The sequence below is a fragment of the Mesoplodon mirus genome (genome assembly GCF_964341445.2).
Source record: "Mesoplodon mirus genome assembly, chromosome: 2".
NCBI lineage: Eukaryota > Metazoa > Chordata > Mammalia > Artiodactyla > Ziphiidae > Mesoplodon > Mesoplodon mirus.
Genome location: NC_138977.1, coordinates 21,887,681 through 21,902,437, shown reverse-complemented (window position 1 = coordinate 21,902,437; position 14,757 = coordinate 21,887,681). Strand labels below are relative to the sequence as shown.

The window sequence follows — 14,757 nt, the reverse complement described above, 5'->3', positions numbered from 1 at the left end:
AGTATGAATTAATGGCAGAAGCAGAAAGGGAATATTAGTTTCAGGACTCTCATTAATAGCATTATGTATATCAGCATAGAATATTTCCCTAAGTAAAATGAAGAAATGCATTGGACATGATACCAAGAAAATTGAGAAGTGTAATTGGCTAAAAAGAGTTTGAAGGAAAATGAAATTACAAACAACAAAGGACTATTAACTTTAATGTACAAAGCGTTATTTCAAACCCATTTAGCCCCAAAAAGAAATTTGTAATATAAAGTCAGCAAATAATTCAAAATAAAATAAAATGAGTACATAAATCAGGGTAAAAGCTAGGCTGATGTAATAAACAGGCCCAAAATACAGTGGCTTAAAGAACATAGTAATTAATTTCTCTCTCTTATAACAGTCATGGGTGACAAAGTCCAAGTCAGCTGAGTGGTTTTGTTTCACACTATCATTCAGGAACACCGTTTTCTCCCATCTTGTAGTTCTGCAATTCCCAAACACATTGTCATAGGCTCACCCATGTTCTAGGGGAAAGACAGTGGAAAAAAAACCACAGGGAAGTAGGCAGTCAGTGTTTTAAGGTCAAGATCCATAAGTGGCACATGTCCTTCTGTTTACACTGCTGATAATCTAGCCACAAAGTGAAACTTAGCTGCAAGGGGGGCTGGGGAATGAAGCCTGTAGCTGAGCAGACACATGGAAAAGAGGGGAACTACGGATTCATGCTGCAGAAGAATGGAAGAAGGGATTTTGGTGGCAACTGGCTGCCTCTGACACAATGAGATACTACTTTTCAGGAATGCAATAGACAAATATCTCAAAATAATAGTATTCATTGTTAGCAAACATGAGCTGAAATGAGCACATTCATATGTTCATGGTGGAAGGTTTTCTGGTGTAATCTTCCTGAAAAGCAACTTGGTGATGCTCAAATAATCATGTCATTTGAGCCGGTAATATTAATCCTAGGAATTTAGAGCAATGGGAAAAAATCACAAAAGACCTCAAATATTCTTATATTTAAGAATATTTAAGAATTGTTTATAACAGTGAAAGAGCTGGAAAAACATGAAGAATTTTGCTGGCTATCTTCATCTAAGGTTACTAACTCATGCTTCATCATATAAATGTTTCTGGTCATAATGGAACAGATGCTTTTATGATTTCCACCTGCTAATGATTTCCACCTGCTAATACCTGAACCCATGGTGGGCTTGCACAGTTTGCCCTCAGTATCATTACACTGATTTTCATCATGGGAATCATCTTGGCCCACCCTTCATAATATCCTTTATTAAATCTTGAAAATTAATTTTCACGGGTGACTGAGCTCAGTTAAATGGCTCTGATTTCAGGCCATTAAGGGATGTCAGCTTGTTAATGTGAAATATCAATTAAAACAAAAATTCCAAGCATTTCTTAAAGGAGTTTAGCTACATTAAGAAATCTTGGAGAGTCTCCGAGTTAATTTGCTTCAAACATTTATTTCTTTTTCATTAACAAGGTTGGGACAACATCATGCAAGTGGTTAAATTTGTTTTTACTTAACGGATCACTGATCCTTCATGGTCTTTTCAAATCCATTCCACCAATCAACTTTTCAAAAACAAGTTCTCAGAACATCTGCATACACATGCAAATTTGTAACCTCAAAGAAAAAAGACAACAACTACAGAATTGCATACCCAAAATGAGACATACGACTGAGGGAATGTAGGCTGCAAACTGGAATTTGTGTCCAGGACCTGTTTCATCCAGAGCATTCTTTGATGCTGCAATTATTTTTCCAAGAAGTTCTTATTCTGAGGAAAGAAATAAAAAATTTGTTTCGTATTAACATTTTGACCCATGTTTACCATGTAAAGAGTAGTATTTATGGTCTTCTTGGAGTATGCATGAAATTGCTAGGTCATCAGTATGAACCATTTAACCATATCATATATGGTTTTTTCCTGTTATTCATAAAATTATAAGCACAGTGATAAAAAGTTATCACATACTGACTTTTATATTAGATTAGCACTAAATTTTTCACCTTGAAACTTACAAAGTTTTCTACCCTGGACTAATATTTTGTATTTGTGCTTTGGGAATTTTCAAATAATTATTTTTTATCTCATTTATTTCTCACACGACCTTGTAAGGCAGACAGAGCCAATATTATTTTCTCCATTTACCAGTGAGCAAATGAAGTTTCTCGGTGCTCAGCTGATGAAATCCAAGACCCTAAGTCTCATCAGCCTGGGAGCTTTTCCCCAAGCGTTGTCTCTCCTAAAGCTCACAAGCTCACTACAATCTATTTAGAAAGTTCACACATGGTACAAGTTTGAAACAATTCTTAGGTTTCTTGGGAAAAAGTAGAAGAGAAGAAAAGCATAATAAAGTATTTTTTCTGTTAAAAACAGCAAGTTATTTTACAAGCAAAATAAGTTTATTCAGGGATAGAAGAGAATTGCAATTCTCTGTAGCAAAAACTATAGCCAAGTCCAGCAAACAAAGGAGAGTAACGTTACTTTATAGAGGAGAGGGAAAGGTTGGGAGGAGGTGTTTTGAATGAAAGTCCATCAGAGGAAAGTGAGAGTTCAGGCTAATGATGGTTTCCCAGTGGCTGAGTTGCAATGTTCCCACTGGTTGCACTTGTTGCTGGGCAAGCGGAAAATCGTCCTTCCTCTGCTGGGGTAGTAAAGTAGTAATCTTTTTCCTGTTGGAGATGCAAGGTATGTCTCTTCCTTCTTGAGTTCTGCAGATGGCAATGAGTGGTAGTGCGTGAGAGTTTCCCCTTCTGGATTCCCAACTCCATTTTATTTTATTTATTTATTTTTTAATTATTTCTTTTTTTATATAAACTTTTTTTTTTTTTTTTTTGGCTGTGCTGGGTCTTCGTTTCTGCACGCGGGCTTTCTCTAGTTGCAGAGAGCAGGGGCTACTCTTCGTTGTGGTGCACGGGTTTCTTATTGGAATGGCTTTTCTTGTTGCGGAGCACAGGTTCTGGGTGCCCGTGCGCCACTAGTTGTGGCACAGCACGGGGGCTTAGTTGCTCCGCAGCATGTGGGATCTTCCCGGACCAGGGCTCGAACCCCTGTCCCCTGCACTGGCAGGTGGATTCTTAACTGCTGCACCACCAGGGAAGTCCCCCACAACTCCATTTTAAATGAGGTTTCCTTTATTCAGTTTCACATTCCCAATCAAGGAAGACATTCAGCACTGAAGAGCCTTTGAAACAGACTCTCACAAACTGAACTGTTTGTACCCTTGCCATAAATGGCATCCAGGCTAATTATTGCTAACAACCCACAGAGGGAAAATTGTTACAGATTCACTGAGGACTGAAGCATTCTTCGGCTCTTCGCTTTGTGCAGAGGTTAAAAGAAAGATCTAACCAGCAATAAAGTTGCATCTAAGCACAGAATATGTAAGTATTTGCTGAAGTTTTCTTGCAGATGTTTGAATATATATGTTATAACAGGTATATGAATTGCACTTTCTACCTACTATAGATTTGTTATAAATTTGCTCATTTTCAGTTCCAATTCCAATTGTAATTTCATAATGGGGAAGTAAGATTTCTATGTCAATTAATTACATATCAGTAATAATCTTGTATTTCTTTGCTTTTACTTCCTATATTGACTCCCTATAAGGAATGGCTTCAAGTTTATCAAACTCTTTAAATCTGGATAACAGGTTGCGTATTAAGGTAAAGATTTATATCAAATGCTAGTTGAGGGAAAATTTTTAAATTTAGGGAAGCCTTTCCTATGCCTAAAGATGAGACTGATTTGGACCAGACCTTCTTTGTTTTGGGTTGAGTCACTTGAATGGCCTCATTGAGTTATGTAAATGTAATGTTACCTGTATCTTTGGCCTCCAGGAAGTTGTAACTAGACTATTTATTTGTTTGTTTACTTAGTGGTTTAGCAAAAGTCACCTCAGTAGAGCTGATTACTAGGGAGAGGTAGATGAATTTGTGTGAAGAGGCTTCAGCCTCCTGGGAAAGGAAAAAAAAAAAAAAAAAAGGAAGTTCCAACCTCCACTGTTCCTACTTCTCAAAGTTCAGAGTTGACAAGTCTTGTTGGTATAGAGTAGACCAGAGTGGCACAGAATAAGGCCCAGGTGTAGGACAGACGAAATAATCAAGGAAAATAAAATTTCCCTGAGAAGAGCAGGATTCTGGGCCAAAGACTAGAGTTCCACAAAATGTCCAAAGATTTTTTTCAAGGAAAACTGTCAAGGAAAACACCTTCTGGATGATACCGGAAGCTCCACTGGGCACAGTCAGTCTAGCATGTTTCTGGGCACTGGGGAGCAACGGCTGACTGTGGGAATGTGAAAGAGCTGTAATGCTGGAGCTCAGTGTGACAACTGTGGCCTGAATAAGATCTGGATCTGCAAGGACCATCCAACAGCAGTGGACCAACATCTGTTCAAACCCATCTTTAACAATGACCACTCCATGGCCAGGAGAAGTAAAAGCAAGAGAAAACTGATCTGTCCTCTTTTTTTCTTTTCACAGTGTTTGGAAGAAGACCGACTCTGATTGACTGAGAAAGGCCTTGGAATTCTTAGATAATTCAAGAGTTGAGGGATTTTTCAAGAGAAATTCACAGGCCAATGTTAGTTACTAACATTTAAATATAAAAATTTTCTATCAGCACTGTTGTCTACAGATCACCTTCCTAGAAATTTTTAGTATAATGGACTCTTGGTTTTTTCTGATTTGTTTGAATTTACTAATAGTAATTTAAAAGTCTATGACATGACATAATTTATACTTTTGCTACGGCATTTGACTTGTACCCATTGCAAGAGCAGCGAGTAGAAATTAGTCACTTAGGTGTTGAGCACACTTAGCAGGCCATCCAGCATCTAGATGTATTTAACAGAGACTCATACATATTTTATGGAGAAAATTTAATGTTATAGCTGTTTTGTGAGTATAAAATCTCCTAAAATTTTTAAAAAATAAATAAAAATAAGAATTTTCACATAAAATTCTCTTGGGGAAAAAAGAAAGTTCTCCAGAAAAAAAAAAAACCATCTGGGGATCTTGCAACCCTGGGCTCAAATTCTGATTGTAAATTTCAGGTGGAGCTGAATACCAACTGCCTGCTTTAGACGTGATATGTACCCTCTAGTTCACCACACCCCCATATCATTACTGACTGAGCCAGAGTGATACTTGCCATCTTCTTCACACGCTGTGATTTTTATCATGACACAAGTCCTGGATTTTGTACCCACCTTATTTATTCACAATACTTATCTGGCACTGGAGTTCACGAGCTCTGTCCTAGACTCTGTCTTTTGGATGGTAGTTGTAACCTCAATTCCTTAGTATCTCATCAGCAGAATGTCCTGCTGAACGAAGCCCACCTGATTTCTTCTCCACTCTACTCCTCTACTCTCTTCTACTCTTGTTCACAATTGTTGCAACTTGTTAACTAAAAAGTGGTCCAGGGATTTTGAATGTTCCCCCCAAAATCCTGCAGAAACTAAAGCCAGACAACACAAAGCAGTTATTAGAGAAGCCCAGGTTGTAGGAAAGGGAGCTGTAAGTCTTCCCCCCCTATTAAATACAGACTCTTACTTCCTTTTCTTGGCTGTGCTCTGAAAATGGGGGAGGACCTGAGAAACACCAATACTGCTAGTTGAAAATTTAACTTTTAACATATTATTCTGATGAAAAGTAAAAATTTCCTCTTTTTTAAGAGGTTTTGACTTCAGATTGGAGGAAGCTAAGGAGACATGAGAAATAAACAGAATGTGAGATCCCTGAATAGATATTGGAATAGAGAAAGGATACTGATGAAAAAAATGAGGAAATTTGAATAAGACTTTTAGTTTAGTTAACATTGTTGTACTGATGTTACTTTCCTGGTTTGGATCATTGTACTGTGGTTACATAAGATGTTACCATTAGGGGAAGCTGGGCAAAAGTTATATAGGAACTCTGTTCTATTTTTGCGACTTTGTCTCAAATTATTTCAAAGTAAATGTTTTATCAATTTAAAAAAGATTTTATATTTTTCTTTTGATGCATCTGTTAAAAATACATATCTATGGTCTCAAAAAGAGTGAATATGTCAAATACTAAGCTCTAAATAGCACTGCAATATTTAGAAAAAGAAACCTGTACATTTGTGTAGAAAACCTTCTGTGACTGCATATACATTCCCATGGCTATATTATATACACACTTTGCTAACAGTTGTTAGATTACCCATGGCTTGACTGCCTGGATTTCCAAGTAGCCCTATAGCCTTACCACAGTTATATTACTCCATTTTAGTCTTTTATTGTTAACTTTGTCTGGACCAGGTCCAGGGATAGTCACTGGCTCTTGAACACTACGTATTCTGTGTTCTACTGAAGTCTTGCAGCGGGTCAGTTGCCCAAGCACTTCTCTTACCCTAACAGGAGGATCTAGCTGAGTCCGGCTGGTTTCATATATATGATACTCTAAGGGCTACTGCTTTCTCCCTTAGATTCTCCACACCATTGTGAGTCAAATCTTTTTGTCACCAACATTGGTACCTGCTAGCCCTATGTCTTCATTCACTCATTAAGTATTTATGGAGCATCTATTATGTGTAATGCACTGGGCTAAGCACTGAGAATAGGGAAAGAAACACGTTGGACATTGATCTTATCCTTATGGAACACATACACATACTTGGTGTGTGTGCTTAGTGACTAAATTGTTGGCTATTTTTTCTTCCTTCCTCCCTTCTTTCCTTCCTCTTCCTTCCTTTTTTTTTTTTTTTTTTTTTTTTTTTTTTTTGCATTTCAGACCTTGAATGATAACTTCTCTCTGGCTCCTAGAAGTATTTTTAAAAGTTTATTTCAGCCCACCAATTTATTGTATAAAAGAATCCTGATTATGTATGATTAGCTCAACTCTGCTATATTAGCATCTATAACTTTTGTTTTCGAAAAATATCGCATGATCAACAAGTTTCATTGTATACAGTTGGCCATTCAATCTAAAATTTGTATATTTGTGAGTGCGGATATAAACATGCAAAGACTTGGAGGCCTTGAGTCTTGCTCTTTTCAACAGCCTGCTTCCATGGCAACAGAATCTATTAGAAGCAACCTTGTCACCACAACTTTAGGCCCAAATAATTTCACAGAAAAGATAAAAAGGTATGTGGCAACTCTATCTTGCTCCATCTTTTACATAAAGTAATTTCTCAGAAATATGATCAGCACTTGAGACAACAGCGATTAAAAATTAAAAGGCCCCGAGAGAGAGAAAAAGACTATCCATAACAAGGATTTTGAAAGCTTAATGAAAGGTAGAAGAAAGCATGATAGGACTGCAGTCTTTAAACTTTTTTGCACAGTGAACAATTGATCCAAAGTTTAAAATGTGAAGATTTAGATCGTCATTGGGAGACTAAAATGTTCATCCTTAAGAGTTTGTACTTAGAGGCCCATGAAGAGAAAAAAATTTTATCCATTAAGGTTGAAGAAATCCTAATATTATAGTGTCATTTATTACCTGGGTCAGAAAATATTAAATATGAGTGCAAATACTTCATTATGTTCTTTGAACTTTGAATGTCAGAGCATTTTCTCCAAAGCAATAAAGGCAGAGGTGCCCTAGTAGGACACAGGATTGTCAGCCCAGCATTTTTGTTCTTGGTTCACTGGCTTTCCACATCTCTGTGCTCTAAAACACTCTGTGTTGATTTTGCTGAACTCAATAGGTCATAGAGTCTTCTCATAAGGTTAAGGCCAGAGAATTAATTCCTGTGTATATTAAGTTTTATGGTCACAGACAGCACCAAAATTTTCACTAGTCACACGAAAGACTGGGTCAGCCAGCAAGACTAAAAACTTCATCTTCAAAACTGTTTACTGAAGCCATCATAATAATTAAATATAAATAAGTACAATACATATTACCCATTTGTATTTAGTTTTATTTTATTAGGGGATGTGGCTCAGGTTGTGATTGTTTGGTCAATATATCCTCTTCAGAGATAAGGACAGAGTACTTTCTGTAAAGAGCAATAGACATAGGCTGGTCACTGGATATTCGATTTTAAAAATTTACTAATAATTTGAATAAATGTAACATGAATATATATGCAATCAACATCTAATATTGTCTGATGTCCACAGCAATATACATAATAAAGTGAAAGATTTATATTCACTTTGTAGAGACTTTAGGACTCTGTATTATTATTTTGTGAATTTCAAAATACATAGACAAGTTTTAAAGAGTTTAAATAAAGCCTATAATAAACAAATATTTATTTAACATTTATTGTGTACTCGGCACAAAGACTTGGGGAAGATGCAAAGACAAAAAAGAAAGCTAATCTCATCTTTTACTGTCTACCTGGGGAGATGCCCTTGTAACACAAACATAAGGAGGTGAATAAGGAAGGATGAATACGGAAGTGCAGAGTATAGAGTGAATTGGTCGATAGATTTAGGATTTAAAGTTAGAGCATTAGGACTTAAACTTACAACATTAGAATCAAAGTTTTGGTGCTTTTAAATTCTGCCCCAGAAGCCTAGTTCATGGTAAAGAGTCTCTAGTGGCAAAAAAATAAATAAATAAATAAATAAATCTATTGCATTCTTGTAAGTATTTTTTTAATAAATGTCTTCCTCCACCAGAAGGCAAGCTCCAAGAGCACAGAGACTGTCTACATCTAACTTAGCATAATCACTGGCAGGCAGTAAACCTTCCATAAATAATTGTGGACTGGTTGAAGAGAGCAAGCCAAGTGCAAAAGCTACTTTTTTGTTAAATTTCTTTTAACTTTTAAGCCTAGAATTTTTTAAAATTTCATTTTGATATATTATACTTGCAAAATGTTGCAAAAATACTACAGAGAATTCCCATATACCTTCCACCCATATCCCATAAATATTATCTTATATAACCACAGCACTATCATCAAAATCAAGAAATTAACATTAGAATCAACCTTAACATTAGGTAATACTATTATCTAATTTACAGACCTTATTCAAATTTAGCCAATTTACCTACTATGTCCTTTTTCTGGTTCAGGATCTAATCTACCATGACATGATGCATTTAGTTGTCATGTCACTTTACTCTCCTGTAATCTGAAGCAGTTACTCAGCCTTTCTTTGTCTTTCGTGAACTTGACACTTTTAAGAATGCTAGCCAGTTATTTCTTAGAATGTTGCTCAATTGGAATTCATCTGATGTTTCCTCATGATTAAATTCAGATTATTCATTGTTGGTAAGAATACCACAGTAGTGATGTTGTGTCCTTCTCAATGCATCATATCAAGAGGCACATGGTATTAATTTGTCACATCATAGGTGATATTAACTTTGATCACATGATGAAGGTGTAAAACAGCTGACAGAAAACAGTATTTTGTTACAGTAGCCCAAACAGACTAAAATAAAAGAGATCCATGGCACACACAAAATACATTAAGACACTTTGTAAAAAATCAGGTATGAAACAAAAAGAAGAAAAAACATTCTTTTTCTAATCAGTTGATAAATTTACAACAATATAGGGCCCTTCAGAGTTTCTGTTTTATCTTGTGTCACTTTTGGTAAGTTGTATTTTTCAAAGAATTTATCAATTTCATCTAAGTTGGTAGAAATAGTGGCAGAAAGTTGTTCATATATTCTCTTATTATCCTTTTAATGTCTATTAAGATCTATAGTAAAAGTCCCTCTTTATTCCTGATATACATATAATTTATGTCCCCTCTCTCTATTTCTTGATCCCTCTAGCTAGGAGCTTATCAATTGTGCTGACATTTCAAAACAACTAACTTAACTTTGTTAAAATTTTCAGTTGTCTCCCTACTTTCCACTGATGTTATACTTTTCTTCTTTTCTCATTAAAACATTTAAAAGCTATACATTTCTCTCTAAGCACTGCTTTAGCTGCACTGTACAATTTTTATAATTTTGTGCTTTCATTATTAGTTTAAAATGTTTTCTAAATTGACTAGTGAGTTCTTCTTTTACCCATAGCTATCTATCAGAAAAACTAGAAATAACAAGTGTTGGTGAGTATGTGGAGAAACAGGAACACATGTGCACTTGTTGGTGGGAATGTAAATTCATGAAGCCACTATGGAAAACAGTATGGAGGTGCCTCAAAAAAATTAAAATTGAACTACCATATGATCCAGCAATTCTACTTCTGGGTTCTTATCCAAGGAAAAAGAAAATACTAACTTAAAAAGATATGTGCACCCCCATCTTCACTGCAGCATTATTTGTAATAGTCAAGACATGGAAGCAATCTAAATGCCCATCAATGGATGAATGAATTTAAAAGTTGTGTCATATGTATACAATAGGATATTATTCAGCCATTAAAAAAAAGGAAATCCTGCCATATAGATCTATCTATCTATCTATCTATCTACCTATCTAGATACAGAGAACAGATTGGTGGTTGCTAGAGGCAGGGCAGGGGGTTAGGGGTGTGGAAAATTAGTCAACTGGGTTTTTTTCATTTAAACAACATTATAAAAATAAAGGATATTAAAAATTTTGTCATCAAGCAAGAAAAATACACTTCTTTCATGCTATGAAAAGTTGCTAAAAGCTTGTCTTTCCAATAAAGAAAGCTTGGAATTGATGTAATGGATAAAAGGAGCTTATGAAACATATATAGGCATTCTTGCTAAAATAAAAATAAAAGCTTAAAAGATATTGCTTTTGGTAAGGTAAAAAAGTGTTTGTTATTTTTTAACTCTGCTTTAGAAGACAGATGTTTTGCTCTTCTTGACTAGTAGATGCAAATACAGCTTAACTGTTTTCCAACAGGAAAAAAAATATGTTCGGTATTTCTTTTATTTTTTATTTTTTCCTCTGTTATTTTAACTTTTTTTTTTTTTTACTGGAGTATAGGTGCTTTACAGTACTGTGTTAGTTTCTACTGTACATGAAAGTGAATCAGCAATACGTATACATATATCCCCTCTTTTTTGGATTTCCTTCCCATTTAGGTCACTACAGAGCATGGAGTAGAGTTCCCTGTGCTCTACGGTAGGTTCTCATTAGTTATCTATTTTATACATAGTATCAATAGTGTATATATGTCAAAGACAAAGAATAGCATAAAAAGGGTAAGTCATTGTCTTGCTATTCCTTTTGTGGTTCCCAGTTCACACATGTGGGCACATAGTTCACAGTGTAAATTGATATATTGATCTTTCAAATGATTACTTAAGAATCATCCATTTAAACTTGAACCATTCAAATTTTTTTCCTTCTCATTCAACAATAAAAGGTAATAAAAATCTTTCTGTGATACCAGACTTTTCCTAGTGAAAATATATGGTTTGCCATAACCAAAATAATTTCCTTTTGAAATCCAGGGTGTTTACAACTCCCACCAGTAGACACCGCTAAGTAACCCCTGTGAGTCATATGTGGCTGTGCAATCCTAGTCATGCTGTTAAGATAGCTGTCTCCTTGATGAGCATCAATGGCTTTGTGCAAATTTCTGAACAAATGTAAGGCTTACCCAGTGTCAAAGTGGGTAGTACCAATTTAAGAAAGGTGAGAATTTCATAGGTCCTTTGAGACTGTCCAGAAAATACCTGAGAGATTTTTAAGAGTGTAACAAAGTAGAATGGAATTTCCCAGAGATGGTTGACTTAAGGAAAACCTCTTGGTCTCTTTTAGAAATTTGTCATTTGAGTAAAAATAAGATGCATGATTACTTTATTCCTAAGTGCTGATTAGGACCTCAAATAGTGCCTGGTGTCCATAAGCAAAAGTAATGACAAACTAGCTATAAAAATAATCTCAACCTTTAGATAAATTGTCGATCTTGATGTTTCTCTCTGTTGTGTTAAAAAAAAATAGAAGTAGGTTATTTACTTCCGAATGTTGAGGGATTCTCTAAATATCTGATATTTTCACATATAGAAGTCTGGTCAGACAGTTTTCTTTCAGTGTCTTAAAGATATTGGGCCTCCCTGGTGGCGCAGTGGTTGAGAGTCCGCCTGCCGATGCAGGGGATACGGGTTCGTGCCCCGGTCTGGGAGGATCCCATATGCCGCGGAGCGGCTGGGCCCGTGAGCCATGGCCGCTGGGCCTGCGCGTCCGGAGCCTGTGCTCCGCAACGGGAGAGGCCACAACAGTGAGAGGCCCGCATACCGCAAAAAGAAAAAAAAAAAAAAAAGATATTGTTCCACTGTTTTCTGGACATTATTGCTTTTGATATTAAGTCATTTGTATTCTTGTTCTCCTGTATGTAATGTGTCTTTTTTTCTCTGGTAATATTTTCTCTTTACCTTTATTTTTCATCAAGATGTGCCTAGGGTGGTTTTCTGTGTTTTTCTGCAGTAAGATTCTTAAATCAAAAATTAAGATCTTTTGAGCTATTATCTGTCACATATTTTCCAGTCTAACCATATGTTAAAAGTTTTTGCTATTGCCCCACAGAAATTGAGGCTCTGTTCATTTTCTTAAAAATCTTTATTTCTTCTGTTCTTCAGATTGAATAATTTCTGTTGATCTATCTTCAAGTTTACTGATGATTTCTTTGTCATCTTCAGTCTTCTGTTAAGCTTCCAGTATTTTTAAATTTCAGACATTTCCAGAATGGCCATCATCAAAAAATCTATAAACAATAAATGCTGGAGAGGGTGTGGAGAAAAGGGAACCCTCTTGCACTGTTGGTGGGAATGTACATTGATATAGCCACTATGGAGAACAGTATGGAGGTTCCTTAAAAAGTTAAAAATAGATCTACCATATGACCCAGCAATCCCACTACTGGGCATATACCCTGAGAAAACTATAACTCAAAAAGAGTCATGTACCACAATGTTCACTGCAGCTCTATTTACAATAGCCAGGACATGGAAGCAACCTAAGTGTCCACCGACAGATGAATGGATAAAGAAGATGTGGCACATATATACAATGGAATATTACTCAGCCATAAAAAGAAATGAAGTTGAGTTATTTGTAATGAGGTGGATGGACCTAGAGTCTGTCATACAGAGTGAAGTCAGAAAGAGAAAAACAAATACTGTATTCTAACACATCTATATGGAATCTAAAAAAAAAAAGGTTCTGAAGAACCTAGGGGCAGGACAGGGATAAAGATGTAGATGTAGAGAATGGACTTGAGGACATGGGGAGGGGGAAGGGTAAGCTGGGACGAAGTGACAGAGTGGTATGGACATATATACACTGCCAAATGTAAAGTAGCTAGCTAGTGGGAAGCAGCCACATGGCACAGGGAGATCAGCTCAGTGCTTTCTGACCACCTAGAGGGGTGGGAGGGAGAAGCAAGAGGGAGGAGATATGGGGATATATGTATATGTATAGCTGATTCACATTGTTATAAAGCAGACACTAACACACCATTGTAAAGCAATTATACGCCAATAAAGATATTAAGATTTTTTTCAGACATTTCACATTTCAGTTCTATAATTTTCTAATGGTTCTTTTTCATAGTTTCTATTTCTTGGCTGAGATGTCCTACTTGTTAGCTCTTTAAGGTTACATTTTCCTTTATGTCCTTAAACATAGTTATAATAGTTGCTTTAAAATACTTGTCTGATAATTCTAGCATCTGCATCATCTAAGAGTCTTTATTGATGACCTGTCCTCTTGAGTAAGGATTGCAATTTTCTGTTTCTGCGTTTGTCTGGTTATTTGGAATTGTACTGTGTGAATGATATTTTGTAAATATATATTTTATCTTGTGAGTGATACATTGTAAAGATTCTGGATTTTCTTATAGTCTTCCAAAAGTATTGTGGATTTTGTTGTTGTTGCTGTTGTTGTCTCAGCAGACAGTTTATTTGACTGAACTCGAAATCCAAACTCTGTATCCCTGTAGAGTGAAGCAACTGAAAGCCTATTCAATTATTTTAGCCTTAGTTACTCCATACATGTGCAACTCAGGGGTCAGCCAGAGATAGTGGCAGATTTTATACTCAGAATTTGGGGTATCCTGTGTTGACTTTCTCCTTTCCTATGCTTTCTCCCTGTATTAGTTTCCTAGAGCTGCCACAACAAAGTATTACAAAGTGGGTGGCTTAAAACAAGAATTTATTCTCCTACAGTTCTGGAGGCTACAAGTCCAAAATCAGGGTATTGGCAAGGTTGGCTTCTTCTGGAGACTCTGAGGAAGGATCTGGTCTATGCCTCTCTCATAGGATCTAGTGGTTGCCAGCAACAGTTGGCATTGCTTGGTTTGTTGCTGCATATTCCAATCTCTGCCTCCATCTTTACAAGGTCAGTTTTCCCTTTGTGTAGGTCTGTGTCAAAATTTCCCTCTTCTTGTAAAGACACTGTCATTGGATTAGGATCCATTGTAATTCAATATGATCTTACCTTTATTCTATCTGCAAAGTGTCTATTTCCAAGTAAGGTCATACTCACAGAGTCTGGGTGGAAATGAATTTTGAGGGAAACACTATTCAACCCAGTACATTCCCTTACTTCCCAATTGCTGTGGCGGTCTCAAACTCTATCCCCTAAGTCTTCAAGCCATTAAGACTACAGATTTCTATCCAAGTTTTAGGTGCTCCTTATGTCACTGAGTGGGCCTGCACTCACGCAAAAAGCCACACACACAAAAAGAAACTCATAAGAGCTATTCCCTTCTTCCCAAAATCATGTCCCCTCCAGATTTTGCCTGCTTTTGACCTTATAAGAATTACTCCATCACAACTAGAGTAGACTCACCTGTTTTTCTAACAAGTTTAATAGAAAAAAATTAAGAATTAACATTTTGCTTCATGTTAAATAACATGTATGGA

The 14,757-nt window shown here is 36.1% G+C and overlaps 1 long non-coding RNA gene across 1 annotated transcript in view; it reads right to left on the bottom strand.

Annotated features, from left to right (window-relative positions):
• Positions 1–1,734: 1,734 nt before the first annotated feature.
• Positions 1,735–14,757, bottom strand: part of LOC309814258 — a 145,420-nt gene continuing 132,397 nt past the window's right edge. The window contains exon 3 of the long non-coding RNA XR_014295656.1: positions 1,735–1,793. This is a non-coding gene — a long non-coding RNA (uncharacterized lncRNA). The remainder of the gene's footprint in view (positions 1,794–14,757) is intronic.